Source organism: Canis lupus, chromosome 12, assembly GCF_003254725.2.
Source record: "Canis lupus dingo isolate Sandy chromosome 12, ASM325472v2, whole genome shotgun sequence".
NCBI classification, from domain to species: domain Eukaryota; kingdom Metazoa; phylum Chordata; class Mammalia; order Carnivora; family Canidae; genus Canis; species Canis lupus.
Window position 1 is genome coordinate 27,252,887 of NC_064254.1, and position 13,423 is coordinate 27,266,309.

The 13,423-nt window shown below is 39.2% G+C and overlaps 2 pseudogenes; both read left to right on the forward strand.

The window, feature by feature from the left end:
* LOC125752300 (elongation factor 1-alpha 1-like) overlaps positions 1-6,709 on the forward strand; it is a 758,580-nt pseudogene extending 751,871 nt beyond the window's left edge.
* Positions 5,093-6,709, forward strand: LOC125752301 (elongation factor 1-alpha 1-like; annotated as a pseudogene).
* Positions 6,710-13,423: the final 6,714 nt, after the last annotated feature.

Consider the following 13,423-nt stretch of genomic DNA (forward strand, 5'->3'; position numbering starts at 1 on the left):
AAGCTATACTTTCTTTTTTTCTTTCTGTGGGTCTTAGCAAAAGCATATTTGGTAAAGATATAGTTGACCTGAGATATTCTGATCAATGTCAACCTCAGAATGTCTTTAGCGTTCTATGGCTTATTTAACTGAAATATCATCTCAAATCTTTGACAAGACTAGGTAAAATTTCTGAAAATCACTTAATGTTTTTCCTGATTAGGGACTTATATGTTTGCATAGATTTTTTAAAAATCTTACATGCCCCACAAAGGAATAGTCATTACTTGAGCCCTGTGCAGCATAGTTTGGTAGCACACTCAAGGTGGATTTACCTCGAGTAACTAAGGAATGGAAGAATAGCTGTCCTACTATCTTTCCTAGAGTTAATCAAAATGGAACATATGCTTTGAATAACGTATAAAATATAGTAGCGCTTAATGATTTTATATGATGCAAATGATGGGGATTTTAGTCATATTCTTGTCTATTCTCATCTTTTTTTTTTTTTAGGGTCCTACATGCCCAGCATGGAGCCCAATGTGGAGCTTGAACTCATGACCCTGAAATTAAGACCTGAGCTGAGATAAAGAATTGGATGCCTAACCAACAGAGCCACCCAAGTGTTCTTCTATAGATCATCCTTATATGAGATAATAAGAAAAATTAAGAAAAAAATCCTGGGTTGCCTGTATGCCTCAGTTGGAAGAGCATGTGACTCTTGATCTTGGGATCATAAGTTCAAGCCCCATGTTGGATATAGAGAGTACTTAAATAAATAAAATAGAAAAAAAAAAAAAAAGTCCTAAGACACTCTTGATTGCCTACCCTACAGGCACTTCTACCTTCTTCCTTGTACAGAACTCTGGTTTTGTTTGTTGTGCAACAGCTCTAGAGAATGAATCATGTTTGATCCAAGCCATGGGAGAATTTTACAAATACCAGGGCACCACCTCAGAACAATTAAATTACAATCTGTGCAAGTTGGGCACAGGTGAAAATATGTTCTAAAAGCTTCCAGATTCTCCTTACCTGCAGCCAGGAAGCAGGACCACAGGTCTAAACCAGTTATGGCAATCCACTCCATTTGTCACTGACCAGAGGAAGGTACATGACACTATTCTGAATGATAAGACTTAAGGAAGACTCTGCTAAGGGCTTATGGTAAATTTTTCCTCTCTGAAATCAAGAATAATATAAAGAGAAAGATTTTAGATGCCAATACTCCTGCTTCTTGCTTGTGGTAATGTCATGTGAGAGCATAATGGCTGGTTGTGGTGGCCATTTTGCAGCCATGAGGAAAGATATGATTGAAACAATAAAGACAACAGAGTAGGGGATCCCTGGGTGGCACAGCGGTTTGGCGCCTGCCTTTGGCCCAGGGCGCTATCCTGGAGACCCACGTTGGGCTCCCGGTGCATGGAGCCTGCTTCTCCCTCTGCCTATGTCTCTGCCTCTCTCTCTCTCCCTCTGTGTGACTATCATAAATTAAAAAAAAAAAAAAATTAAAAAAAGACAACAGAGTAAAAAAAATAAAATGAAATAAATAAATAAAGACAACAGAGTAGAAAGATCAAAAGATTCCAAGTGTATCAGTAGGAAAACAGAGCCACTGTAAGTATAACAAGAATTAGTGATTTATTATTATAATTGAACTTTACACAAATATGAGGAGAATTTCAAAAGTAAAGGCCTGGTAAGGGAGTCAAAGAATCAGAAAAATAGACAAAGTGTGAGTAGACAAAATGGAACTGGTAGAGAAATCCAACAAACCAAGCTCAACTGCTAGCCAAAGTGGGACTGGAAAGTGAGAATTCGCAGATAGTTCTCTTCCAATTGTCACCTTTAGGAAGTAGTCACCTTTGTGTAGCTATCCCCTCTGGCTCTGCAGCCACACATCCAGTGGGGGGTCAGAGGCTGCGATTGGTTAGCAGGACCAGTAGGTGGCAAGAGAGGCAAGACACTGTTTTGAGATAAGAAAGAGCAAGGTGGGACTCACTAGGTATATTTACCATCACCCAGTCTGAGGTAATGACCTTCTGAACATAAAGTCTTCAGTTTCATTCATTTCCAAATCCCATACAAATTTTTCTTTTGTTCAATTCTAACCTGGAACCATGCGGGAGAAGGGATTCTGGGAAATCTAAGTCTCAAGCTTAGTCAAGAAATGGGATAAACAAACAAGCTGTAATCCTTCTGGAAAGTCTAAATTTAATGGTTAAAATCAGTAATATAAACAAATTTGGATGATGATACCAGCTGGCTATGTTTCAAAACTTTGACTTTCCCAATTATTATAAACGAAAATCAATTTCCTTAAACTTGGTAGATCCATGCCTCATTTTGATTAAGGTCTGGTACTTCTCTTTTATACAGATAAATCAATAATAAGCACAGACTAAAAATAATAATGGAGTAGGACCAAAATTCAAAGGCTAATAGGACACCTGCGTGGCTCAGTGGTTGCATGTCTGCCTTCAGCTCAGGTCATGATCCCAAGATCCTGGGATGAAGTTCCACATTGGGCTCTCCACAGGGAGCCTGATTCTCCTTCTTTTTTAAAAATTCAAAGGCTATGAAGAATTTTTAGAATGAAATAAATTAAAATTTATTTATTTTTAAAAGATTTTATTTATTTATTCATGAGAGACACAGAGAGAGAGACAGAGACATAGGCAGAGGGAGAAGCAGGCTCCATGAAGGCAGCTGGATGTGGAACTTGATCCCAGGACTCCAGGATCACACTGAGCCACCTAGGCGTCCCAAAATAAATTAAAGTTTAAAGAATTAGATTGGTATTAAAAATAAAGGTTGATTAAAAATTAAAAACACTCAATAGGTAGGAAAATTAGAATGGATGGGAAATTAAAACAGGAGACCTCTAATTTTAAAGCTAGGTGATAAAATAGAAAAATACAAAAAAGGAACACAAAACAGCGTTCATTTAGATAAGGATATTAAAACAATAAGAAAGTAACTAGAAAAGGATTAAGTCATCAATAGAAAAATTACAATTAATTTGGATTTTCAGAGGCAACTAACACTAAGAAAAAGTTAAATTGACTGTACTCTAACCAACAGTTCTAGTGGAGGCTTTAAGAAGTCCTCATTATGCCAACATGCCTCCACTGAGTATTTTTGCAAGACCCACACACAGCGTCCATCATGGCTTTCACAAATGTGTGTGTTCTAGAAAGCTCATAAAAGAAAACAGTAGAAGAAAATTACAAAACTTAGAGCAAATGTTTTACAATTCTTTGGAGCATTGCTAATAAATGGAATAAGTGAATTGATATCCACATACAATATTTATTTTAAAATTATTTTCCCCTCTGGGACACCGCAGTAGGTCAGTCAGTTGGGCTATGAACTCTTGGTTTCTGCTCAGGTCATGATCTCAGGGTTGTGAGATCTAGCCTCATGACCAGTTCCAAGCCCCAAGATAGGCTCCTTGTTCCAAGGTGTATAGTGTGTCAGAGCAGAATCTGCTAGAGATTCTCTCTCCTTCTCCCTCTGCCTTTCCCACTCATGTGCTCTCTCTCTCTCTCTCTCTCTCTCAAATAAATAAATAAATAAATCTTTAAAAATTAAAAAAAAAATAGTGGCACCTGGGTGGCTCAGTGGTGGGGTGCCTGCCTTTGGCTCAGGTCATGATCCTGGGATCCTGGGATGAAGTTCCCCATCAGGGTCCCCACCCCGGGGAACCTGCTTCTCCCTCTGCCTATGTCTCTGCCTCTCTCTCTCTCTCTCTCTCTCTCTCTGTGTGTGTCTCTCATGAGTAAATACATAAAATATTTTTAGAAATTAAAATTAAGATAAATAAATAATTTTAAAAATTATTTTCCCCTCATTATATTTTAAACAAATATTTAAAAATATTGGTTGAAAGTGACTGACCTAAGCACTAGATTTATTTGCATGGCAAACTCTCAACATACAGGCACTGAAGGATCTGCCATGCAACTCTCTGGAAATCTGTCTAGTGCTTCCTACTAATTTTCAGGCACACAAAGATATCCTGTGTGTAACCCTGGTTGCCTCCTGGAAAGGGAAACAGTATCTAAAGAACAAAAATGTAAAGGAAACCTTCACTGATTCTCCCTGTATTCTGTAAATGTTATACCATATGAATATGTTACCTATTCAAAACTCATTTTAAAACCAAACTTTTCAGGTTTTCAGTTTCTGCTTCTGAAACTGACCACCACCTCAAGGAAGAACGCAGTCTCCAGTGCCAGGCTCACCGCTCTTGGCTTCCCTCCTCTCCTCGATCTTGATCCACAAATTTTTACTTCTTTTGTTGCTCTACGATGCCTTCAAATCGATCATCTATCAGCCTCAGCTTTCAATGATGTTTTTAGTCAGGAGGATGAACCAACGAGGCACGTGGGTAGCGCAATCTGTTGGGTGGCTGATGCTCCATTTCAGCTCTAGTCATGATCTCAGAGTCCTGGGATCAAGCCTGAAGCCTGCCTCAGGATTCCCTTTCTCTCTCTCTGCCCCTGGTCCCACTCTCTCTCTCCCTCTCTCTCGCTCTCCAAAATAAATAGATAATCTTTAGGGAAAGAAGAAAAAAGAAAGGAAAGAAAGAAAGAAAGAAGAAGAAGAAGAAGAAGAAGAAGAAGAAGAAGAAAGGAAGGGAAGGAAGGAAGGAAGGAAGGAAGAAAGAAAGAAAGAAAGAAAGAAAGAAAGAAAGAAAGAAAGAAAGAAAGAAAGAAAGAAAAAGAAAGACCAAAATGGCCTAGTCTATCTGTACCTGAAGCAGAAATTCTCCAATCATCTCCCCCCCCCACTGCTTCACATGTACTTGAAGTGGCTTCAGTTTCCAAGTTACCAAGAATTTAGTAAAAATAACATGTTACCCAACAAGTGTTTAAATTTATAGTCTCTAAAAATAAGATAAGAACAATTATTCGATTCCATACACATTTATTTGTAGCCGGCATTCTCTTTGTCTAAGATACGTGCTATATCGAATGCTATTAATATACCATTTTACTTCATCTTCATAATCACCTGATATTTAGCATCAGTCATATTTTACAGATAAAGAACCCCATTTCAGAGACATGAAATAATATTTTCTGTTACATAACCAAGGATTGATAGAACTTAATTCAAATTAAGCTTCAGGCCTTTTCGCCACGGGTTTGCCGCCAGAACACAGGTGTCGTGCAAACCACCGCTAAACCTAAACCAAAATGGGAAAGGAAAAGACTCACATCAACATCGTCGTCATTGGACACGTAGATTCGGGCAAGTCTACCACGACTGGCCATCTGACCTACAAATGTGGTGGGATCGACAAAAGAACTATCGAAAAATTTGAGAAGGAGGCTGCTGAGATGGGAAAAGGCTCCTTCAAGTATGCCTGGGTCTTGAATAAACTGAAAGCTGAACGTGAACGTGGTATCACCACTGATCTCCCTGTGGAAATTCGAGACCAGCACGTATTATGTGACCATCACTGATGCCCCAGGACACAGAGACTTTATCAAAAACATGATTACAGGCACATCTCAGGCTGACTGTGCTGTCCTGAGTGTTGCTGCTGGCGTTGGTGAATTTGAAGCAGGGTCTCCAAGAATGGGCAGACCCGTGAGCGTGCCCTTCTGGCTTACACACTGGGTGTAAAACAACTAATTGTTGGTGTTAACAAAATGGATTCCACTGAACCACCCTACAGCCAGAAGAGATACGAGGAAATCGTTAGGAGGTCAGCGCCTACATTAAGAAAATTGGCTACAACCCCGACACAGTAGCATTTGTGTCAATTTCTGGCTGGAATGGTGACAACATGCTGGAGCCAAGTGCTAACATGCCTTGGTTCAAGGGATGGAAAGTCACCTGTAAAGTTGGGAATGCCAGCGGGACCACACTGCTTGAAGCCCTGGATTGCATTCTGCCACCAACTCGTCCAACTGATAAGCCCTTGCGTCTGCCTCTCTAGGAAGTCTACAAAATTGGTGGTATTGGTACTGTCCCAGTGGGCCGAGGGGAGACTGGTGTTCTTAAGCCTGGCATGGGGGTCACCTTTGCTCCAGTCAATGTTACAACTGAAGTAAAGTCTGTTGAAATGCACCATGAAGCTTTGAGTGAGGCTCTTCCTGGGGACAGTGTAGGCTTCAATGTCAAGAACGTATCTGTCAAAGATGTTCATCGTGGCAACGGGGCTGGTGACAGCAAAAATGACCCACCAATGGAAGCAGCTGGCTCCACGACTCAGGTGATTATCCTGAACCATCCAGGCCAAATCAGTGCTGGATATGCCTCTGTGCTGGATTGTCACACAGCTCACATTGCTGGCAAGTTTGCTGAGCTGAAGGAAAAGATAGATCGTCGTTCTGGAAAGAAGCTGGAAGATGGTCCCAAATTCTTGAAATCTGGGGATGCTGCCATTGTTGATATGGTTCCTGGCAAACCTATGTGTGTTGAGAGCTTCTCTGACTATCCTCCCCTGGGCCATTTTGCTGTTTGTGACATGAGACAGACGGTTGCTGTGGGTGTCATCGAAGCAGTGGACAAGAAGGCAGCTGGAGCTGGCAAAGTCACCAAGTCTGCCCAGAAAGCTCAGAAGGCTAAATGAATATTATCCCCAATACCTGCCACCCCAGTCTTAATCAGTGGTGGAAGAACGGTCTCAGAACTGTTTGTGTCAATTGGCCATTTAAGTTTAATAGTAAAAGACTGGTTAATGATAACAATGCATCGTAAAACCTTCAGAAGGAAAGGAGAATGTTTTGTGGACCATTTGTTTTGTTTGTTTGTTTGTTTGTTTTTGTGCGTGTGTGGCAGTTTTAAGTTATTAGTTTTTAAAATCAGTACTTTTTAATGGAAACAACTTGACCAAAAATCTGTCACAGAATTTTGAGACCCTTTAAAACAAAAGTTTAATGAGAAAAAAAAAATTAAGCTTCAGTCTTTGAAGTGGATAATACATTCCACATTTTACCAATCTCTGAAGCCACTGTACTAGACTCTGAATCAAAAAGAGCAATGAGAACATCAAACAAAACAAAAAACAAAAACCAACCAGTGGTGTCATTTAGTTTGATATTTTCTATTCAGAAGTTGTCAATATATTGAAGATACCATTTTTGCAAGATGGAGTTCATGATTAGGAGAAAAAATTATCCTGAAGAATAAAAAGCAGCTCAAGATGGAAATATTATTTGTTCATTTCATTACACTACATATGAGATTTCCATACTCATAATAAAAGATAAAATCCTGAAGGTGTAATAGAGGGGAATGGGAAGTATCATTTGTTTCACCCATTTGTTGCTCAAACCTGGTTCTGGGTATTGCCTCTATGCTATACTTGTAGGGCCCAACCTGGCTTCCATCTTTACGTAGCTGAAGACCCTTCATCCCCAGCTTCAAACTCAATCCTTCCTCTGGCTCCTGGGACCACTAGTTACTATATTCGAGCATTGCCAGTTCTGATTCCTGGCAAATCCCCTTTGATATTTCTCTGCTAGATTATTTTATTAGTTTGAGTTACCCTTGGCTACCTCTCTGGCACCTTCATTCTCTTTTTAGGTCTTTTTTTCTTGTCAGTTTGCTTTCCAAGGTCTAGATTCATGACTCTGAGTCTCAGTGACTTCTACCATGATACCAAATGTCTCCCTGATGAAACCTCTTTTTGTATCACTCAGTATAGATTTGATGTTTTTGCCCTATTAACTATCTATATCCCAACCCACTGACATTCCCATCCCCCACATAGCGGTCAATTGCTAGTCCACTTTACTCTCTCCTGCAGTGAGACACCAACTGGGTTGCATGTACCTTTCCCCATGCTGTTGAATGAAGTTGCTGCTTCACAGAACTATGTGAAGAATATTTATCTCCTGGATTAATAGATTGAACCATGAATATTGCCTTAGAAATAAACATTCATTTAAAATATTCTTAAGCCTCTTACTACTGTTAATGTTATAGGTTCTAGAAACCAGAAAAATAAAACATAACAAAAACCCAAGACCTATCATAATCACTACCCTTTTGGAATTTACAGTCTACTAGGAGAGCTCAGCTCTATAAGGAGGCAGTAGAGGGCAGAATGGAAAAGTGCTACAGAAGAACAGATAAAGTACTATGGAATTAAAGAGAAGGAAAAGTATTTCTTCCAAAAGGAAGAAGCTAGTATGACTTAAAGGGAGAAACGATTTCTGTAATTGGACCTATCAAAAGAGAATTCCTTTCTCTCTGAGAATGTGAGCCCAAGAACTACTAACAGCTATTTTCCCAGCCTCAAGTAGAAAGTCAATCTTGGGAGTGGTGTGGGGATCAACAACCAAGGAGAAACAAACCAAGAATTAGGGAGAGAGAAAGAAAAAGGAAGAAAGGGTGGGAAGGAGACCCCAATGACAGTTGAGTCTCTGGTTCCAGACACCTCTGATGCTGGTTGTATTGCTCATCTTGATAGGAGCTGTTTACACAAGCCAACAAGTTCCTTTTTTGTCCTAAATTAGTACCCTACACTGGGATTTTCTGATTTACAAACAAAAGTTATAATGAACCTGTTAGACAAATACTCTGGAAACTTATCAGTTACATCTTAGTTAACTAATGCTTTAATTTTTTTTTAATGTTTGATTTGATCATTTTAAAGTTAATTTGTAATCCTTTTTCCTTGGAAATTCTGCTTCCTGACCTTTCTTTGAAGGTCGTTATTCCATATTTGAAGGATGAGAAGTAACAATACACAGAAAGAAGTACTTGGGCCATAATGTATGCAATACCTCAACATTAAACTCATTCTTCAAGTATACAGTGGCTTAAAAATTTCAGATAAATAGGCTAGCATTTTGAAGACAGTACATTAACATTTATACTGAAAAGAAAACACTATGACTGAAGAAACGAAGTGAAACTTTGAAGCCAAACTCTAGAAGGGTGAGTTATCAGACCACTTTACAAAATAAGTGTGTGACCTATTTGTGGGAAGAACAGTGACTAGAATGCAAGGGTGTGTATGTTTCTCTCAACTGTTTTGATGATGCGATGAAAGTGCTCAGCTTCTTCAGACTGCTTCACTTATTCAAGAAACACTGATTGTTCCCTCTTGATGAATAAAGCACTGCCAGGGGCCAGACCAGGAGACTGTGCAAGTGGAAAGGAGAAATTGGTACTATGAAACCTGAGAAAATGGGGACTGGTAACTGGTCCTATCCTCTCTTCTACATGCTCCACTTATATATTGTGCTGTAAACAAAACCACTCCAAAAATTTAGTGACTGAAAGCAACAATCAGTCTTATCTCTCATGGTTTCTGTGGCTCAGGAATTCAGGAAGGACTTAACTATCGGTGCTGACTACAATTGCAGTCAGAGTGGGAACAGTGAAGAGCTGGAGCAGCTGAGGGCAGGTCAGGCACTTTTCTTCCTAGTAGTCTCAGAGTTCCTCCTTATCCTTCACTGTGTGTTGGTTTAGGCTTCCTTACAGCATGGCAGCCTCAAGGCACTTGAAGTGGTTATATGTGGGTGGCACACCCTCACATGAGCACCCCAAGGGATGAAAATGAACATGTGTAACATATTTACAACCTATCCTTGGAAATCACACAGCACCCTGTGTCATACACCTTGGTTAAGACAGTCACAAAGGCCTGCCTAGGCTGGAGGAGGGAAATCATAGCCTAGACACCATCCATTTATCTGTGGAAAGAGAAAAAAAGTCATATTGTAAGAAGAGTGGGCAGGACGAGAGATATTGTCGTGGCCACCTTTGGAAAACATAATTTGCCACACTGCACCTACCCTTCATACATACTTCATTTTTTGTACTTCTGGATTGTCCTTAACGCTATTAAAACCAGATTTTGCCTTCACTCTTATAAATATGGATGAACAAGTAATAATGCAAATGATAGATAAAGTGTCCATAGTAAAGTATCTACAAACTCCCACCAATCCCCTCTTTATTCCAATGTAAAAGCAACTGAAAGTAATGAGTTTTATTTTGGTAGAGTAGAGACCTTTACAAACCATAGAAGTCATTTTGTAGCCTATGTATTCTGATATTTCTATTTTCTGGCACATATGCTATAGACAAACCATAGTATATGCATAGAATTTTATAGCTAACAAACAAGCATAAAATTATATCACTGAATATACTACATTTTAAATAGACATTTCATTTTTTCAGGGTGCCTGGGTGGCTTATATGGTTGGGTGTCTGCCTTTGGCTCAGGTCATGATCTCTGGGTCCTGGGAGCAAGCCCTATGTCCAGTCCTGACTTAGGCTGTGTCTGCTTCTCCCTCTCCCTCTGTTTCTCCTCCTGCTCATACTCTCTCTCTCTCTATGTCTATCTACCTGTCTCAAATGAATAAATAAAATATTTTAAAACATTTATGAAAAAGAAATTTCATTTTTTCAATGGTTTCTGAATATTCTTACATTTTCAGAAATACCTTACAGTGAAATCATTTTAAAAATAGCTCTTGGGACATTGTTGACTTGTATTTTTATTTTTTTATTTTATTTTATTTTTAATTTTAAATTATAAAATACTCCATACATATCAAAAAGATGAAAATAAAAAGGCATCTACTAATGAACCACAAGACTGTTAATTTTTGACCATATTAGCTCTGACCATATTAGCTCTCCTCTTTTCTCCCTCTCTCTTTTCATCTCTCTCCCTCTCTTTCTCTCTCCTTCTTTCTCTCAAAATCAGTTGCAAACACAATTTTAAAAATCATCCTCATATTTCTGCCCTCCCTTCTTAGGTCTGCCATATAAAAATGTATAGATTGCATAAATGTTGTAGTTTACATGAATGTTGACCCAGAGGGTTGTGTAACTAGAACACAATTTTTTAAAAAGATTTTATTTATTTATTTATTTGACAGAGAGAGAGAGAGAGAGAGCACAAGCAGGGGGAGTGGCAGGCAGAGGGAGAGGGAGAAGCAGGTTTCCCGAGGAGCAGGGACCCCAACATGGGACTCAATCCCAGGGCACTGGAATCATGACCTGAGCTGAAGGCAGACACTTAACCAACTGAGTTACTCAGGTGCCCCCTAGAGCACAATTATTCATGGCAGTCCCAGAATTACAAAATTAGTTTTATGCTTTCACTAGAAATAAGGAGTACATATAAATATTCTATCATGTGCTGGTCTTAAATTTAGGTTGGCGCTATTACATAATTAATTTGGAGTTTGCTTTTTTACTTACCTTATCCATGCTAATGTGTTTACATAATTACTACTCTGTAGTATTCCATTGAGCAAACCACAATCTACCCATTCCTCTGTGAAAGTAGTTATGTTTTCCCCCAATTTTATTTCTACTAACATGAGTGCTACAACTAACATTCTTTTTTTTTTTTTTTTTTTTTTAACTTAAGCTCTTCAACCAACATGGGGCTTGAACTCAGGACCCCAATGCCAAGAGATACATACTCTACTAACTGACCCAAGAGGGTACCCCAGTGATCAACATTCTTGAACAGGTATCCTTGTTCACGTAACAGTGAATTTCATAGAGAATAGATAGAAGCAGAATTGCTGGCAACTAGGTATGTAGATATTGTATATTACCAAATGTATCTCTGAGGTAGACTAGGCTACAGTAACAAATAGACCCCAAAATTTAATGCTTCAACTCAATAGCAATTTACTTCTCATTCACCCAAAAGCCTAGAATGGCACCTGCTCAGACCTTCATGGTCACTTGAACGAATACAGGCAGCTTGCAGAGTCGGTTGGGCGAGGGGAACTCTGCTCCATACAGCTCTTCGGGTAACCATGCTCGCAGGAATTCCGCCATATTTCACCTGTGGCTTCGAACTTTCCCTGTGCATTGCCATCCCAGTCAGGCCAAAAGAGAAAAATGCATGAAGCACATGCATTTTAATCCCGTTCTAATAGTAACACTCTACATCTAACTGCAAGGGAAGCTGGGTATCTAGTTGCATATCCAGGAAAAAGCAGAGAGAGGTAAACAGACAATCCAGCATAGTGCCACAATGTCGTGAAAAGCAATGTTTGACAGTCTGTCCGGTTTCCAGGACTTTGCTAACCACTGAATCTTACCTGAGCTTAGGATCCAACCTTCCTTGATTTGGTCTACCAACCCCCTGACTCTGATAGAACAATGCATTTAGAAAAGTCCTGGGTCCCAGTAACTCTCCCTGGAAACATCACCATTAGAGTTTGTATTCCCAGTTGACAGACTGCTTCTCTATCAAGAAGAACACACTTCATGGATTATACTGCTCTTAAAAATTAACATCTTCCTCCATAACTCTTAGAAGCCAGGACTTGCTAACCACACTGCTTCTGTTTCCCTAACCAGGCTACTCAATTCCCACAAATATGTTGTCACCAAACACCAGCAATATAGCCCAAACAAATGCTCTATTCTTCAGCCACCTGAAAATGAGCTCAACGTTTTTTTTTGAAAACTTTTTTTTTTTTTTTTTTTACATTAAGTAATCTCTACACCTCATGTAGGGCTCAAATTCATGGCCCTGAGATGAAGAGTCACATGGTCTACCGACTGAGCCAGCTAGGTGCCCCATGAGCTCAATATTTTTAAATTGTGAGTCAAGTATAAAGTAAATTTCCCAAATAGCCCTCCTTTGACTAAGTGAGAATTTATGGTGACTAAATGGACTTATTTGTTATGGCTTCAGTAGGAAATGACTATTGGAAAACTCCTAACTCCAGTTTGTTGTTATTACGTGAAGAAATTCTAAGTTAAAAATAATTCAAAAAGTAGCTGAAGAAAAAGAATAATTGAAGTAAAGCTGATTGGATGTCATCTTGAGGCCAAAGCCTACGAAGTTATACCAACAATACTAAAAAGAATCTGATGATAAACATAAATTAAATACCTTAAATATTTCTTTGTTTTAATGTTAATGGCCACAATGTGCTCAGTTCTTCTTACCTAACACGTCAACTTTTATACTGCAATACAAGTTTACATTAAAAAAAAATCAATAACGTTGTAAAAGGAATACACTGTAATTGTTTATCTCTCTTGACTTTTTTTTTTTAAGATTTTATTTATTTATTCATGAGAGACACAAAGAGAGAGGCAGAGACACAGACAGAGGGAGAAACAGGCTCTTTGTAGGAAGCCCGATGCGATGCGGGACTTGGTCGCCCGACCCTGGATCACACCCTGAGCTAAAGGCAGACGCTCAACCACTGAGCACCCAGGTGCCACAACTTGATCTATCTTAATCACATAAAACATAGGCATTATGAGGAGAAAATGTGATCCATAACCCTAGAAATGATATCTTTTGTACCAAGATAGTGGCAAAGTTACTCGATTTTTAAGATCATTACAGCAGGTAGCATAACAGTTCATTTATATATTTGATTATTTAAATATCTGACATTTGCGGGGGCGGGGTGCCTGGGTGGCTCAGTTGGTTAAGCTTCTGGCTCTTGGTTTCAGCTCAGGTCATGATCTCATT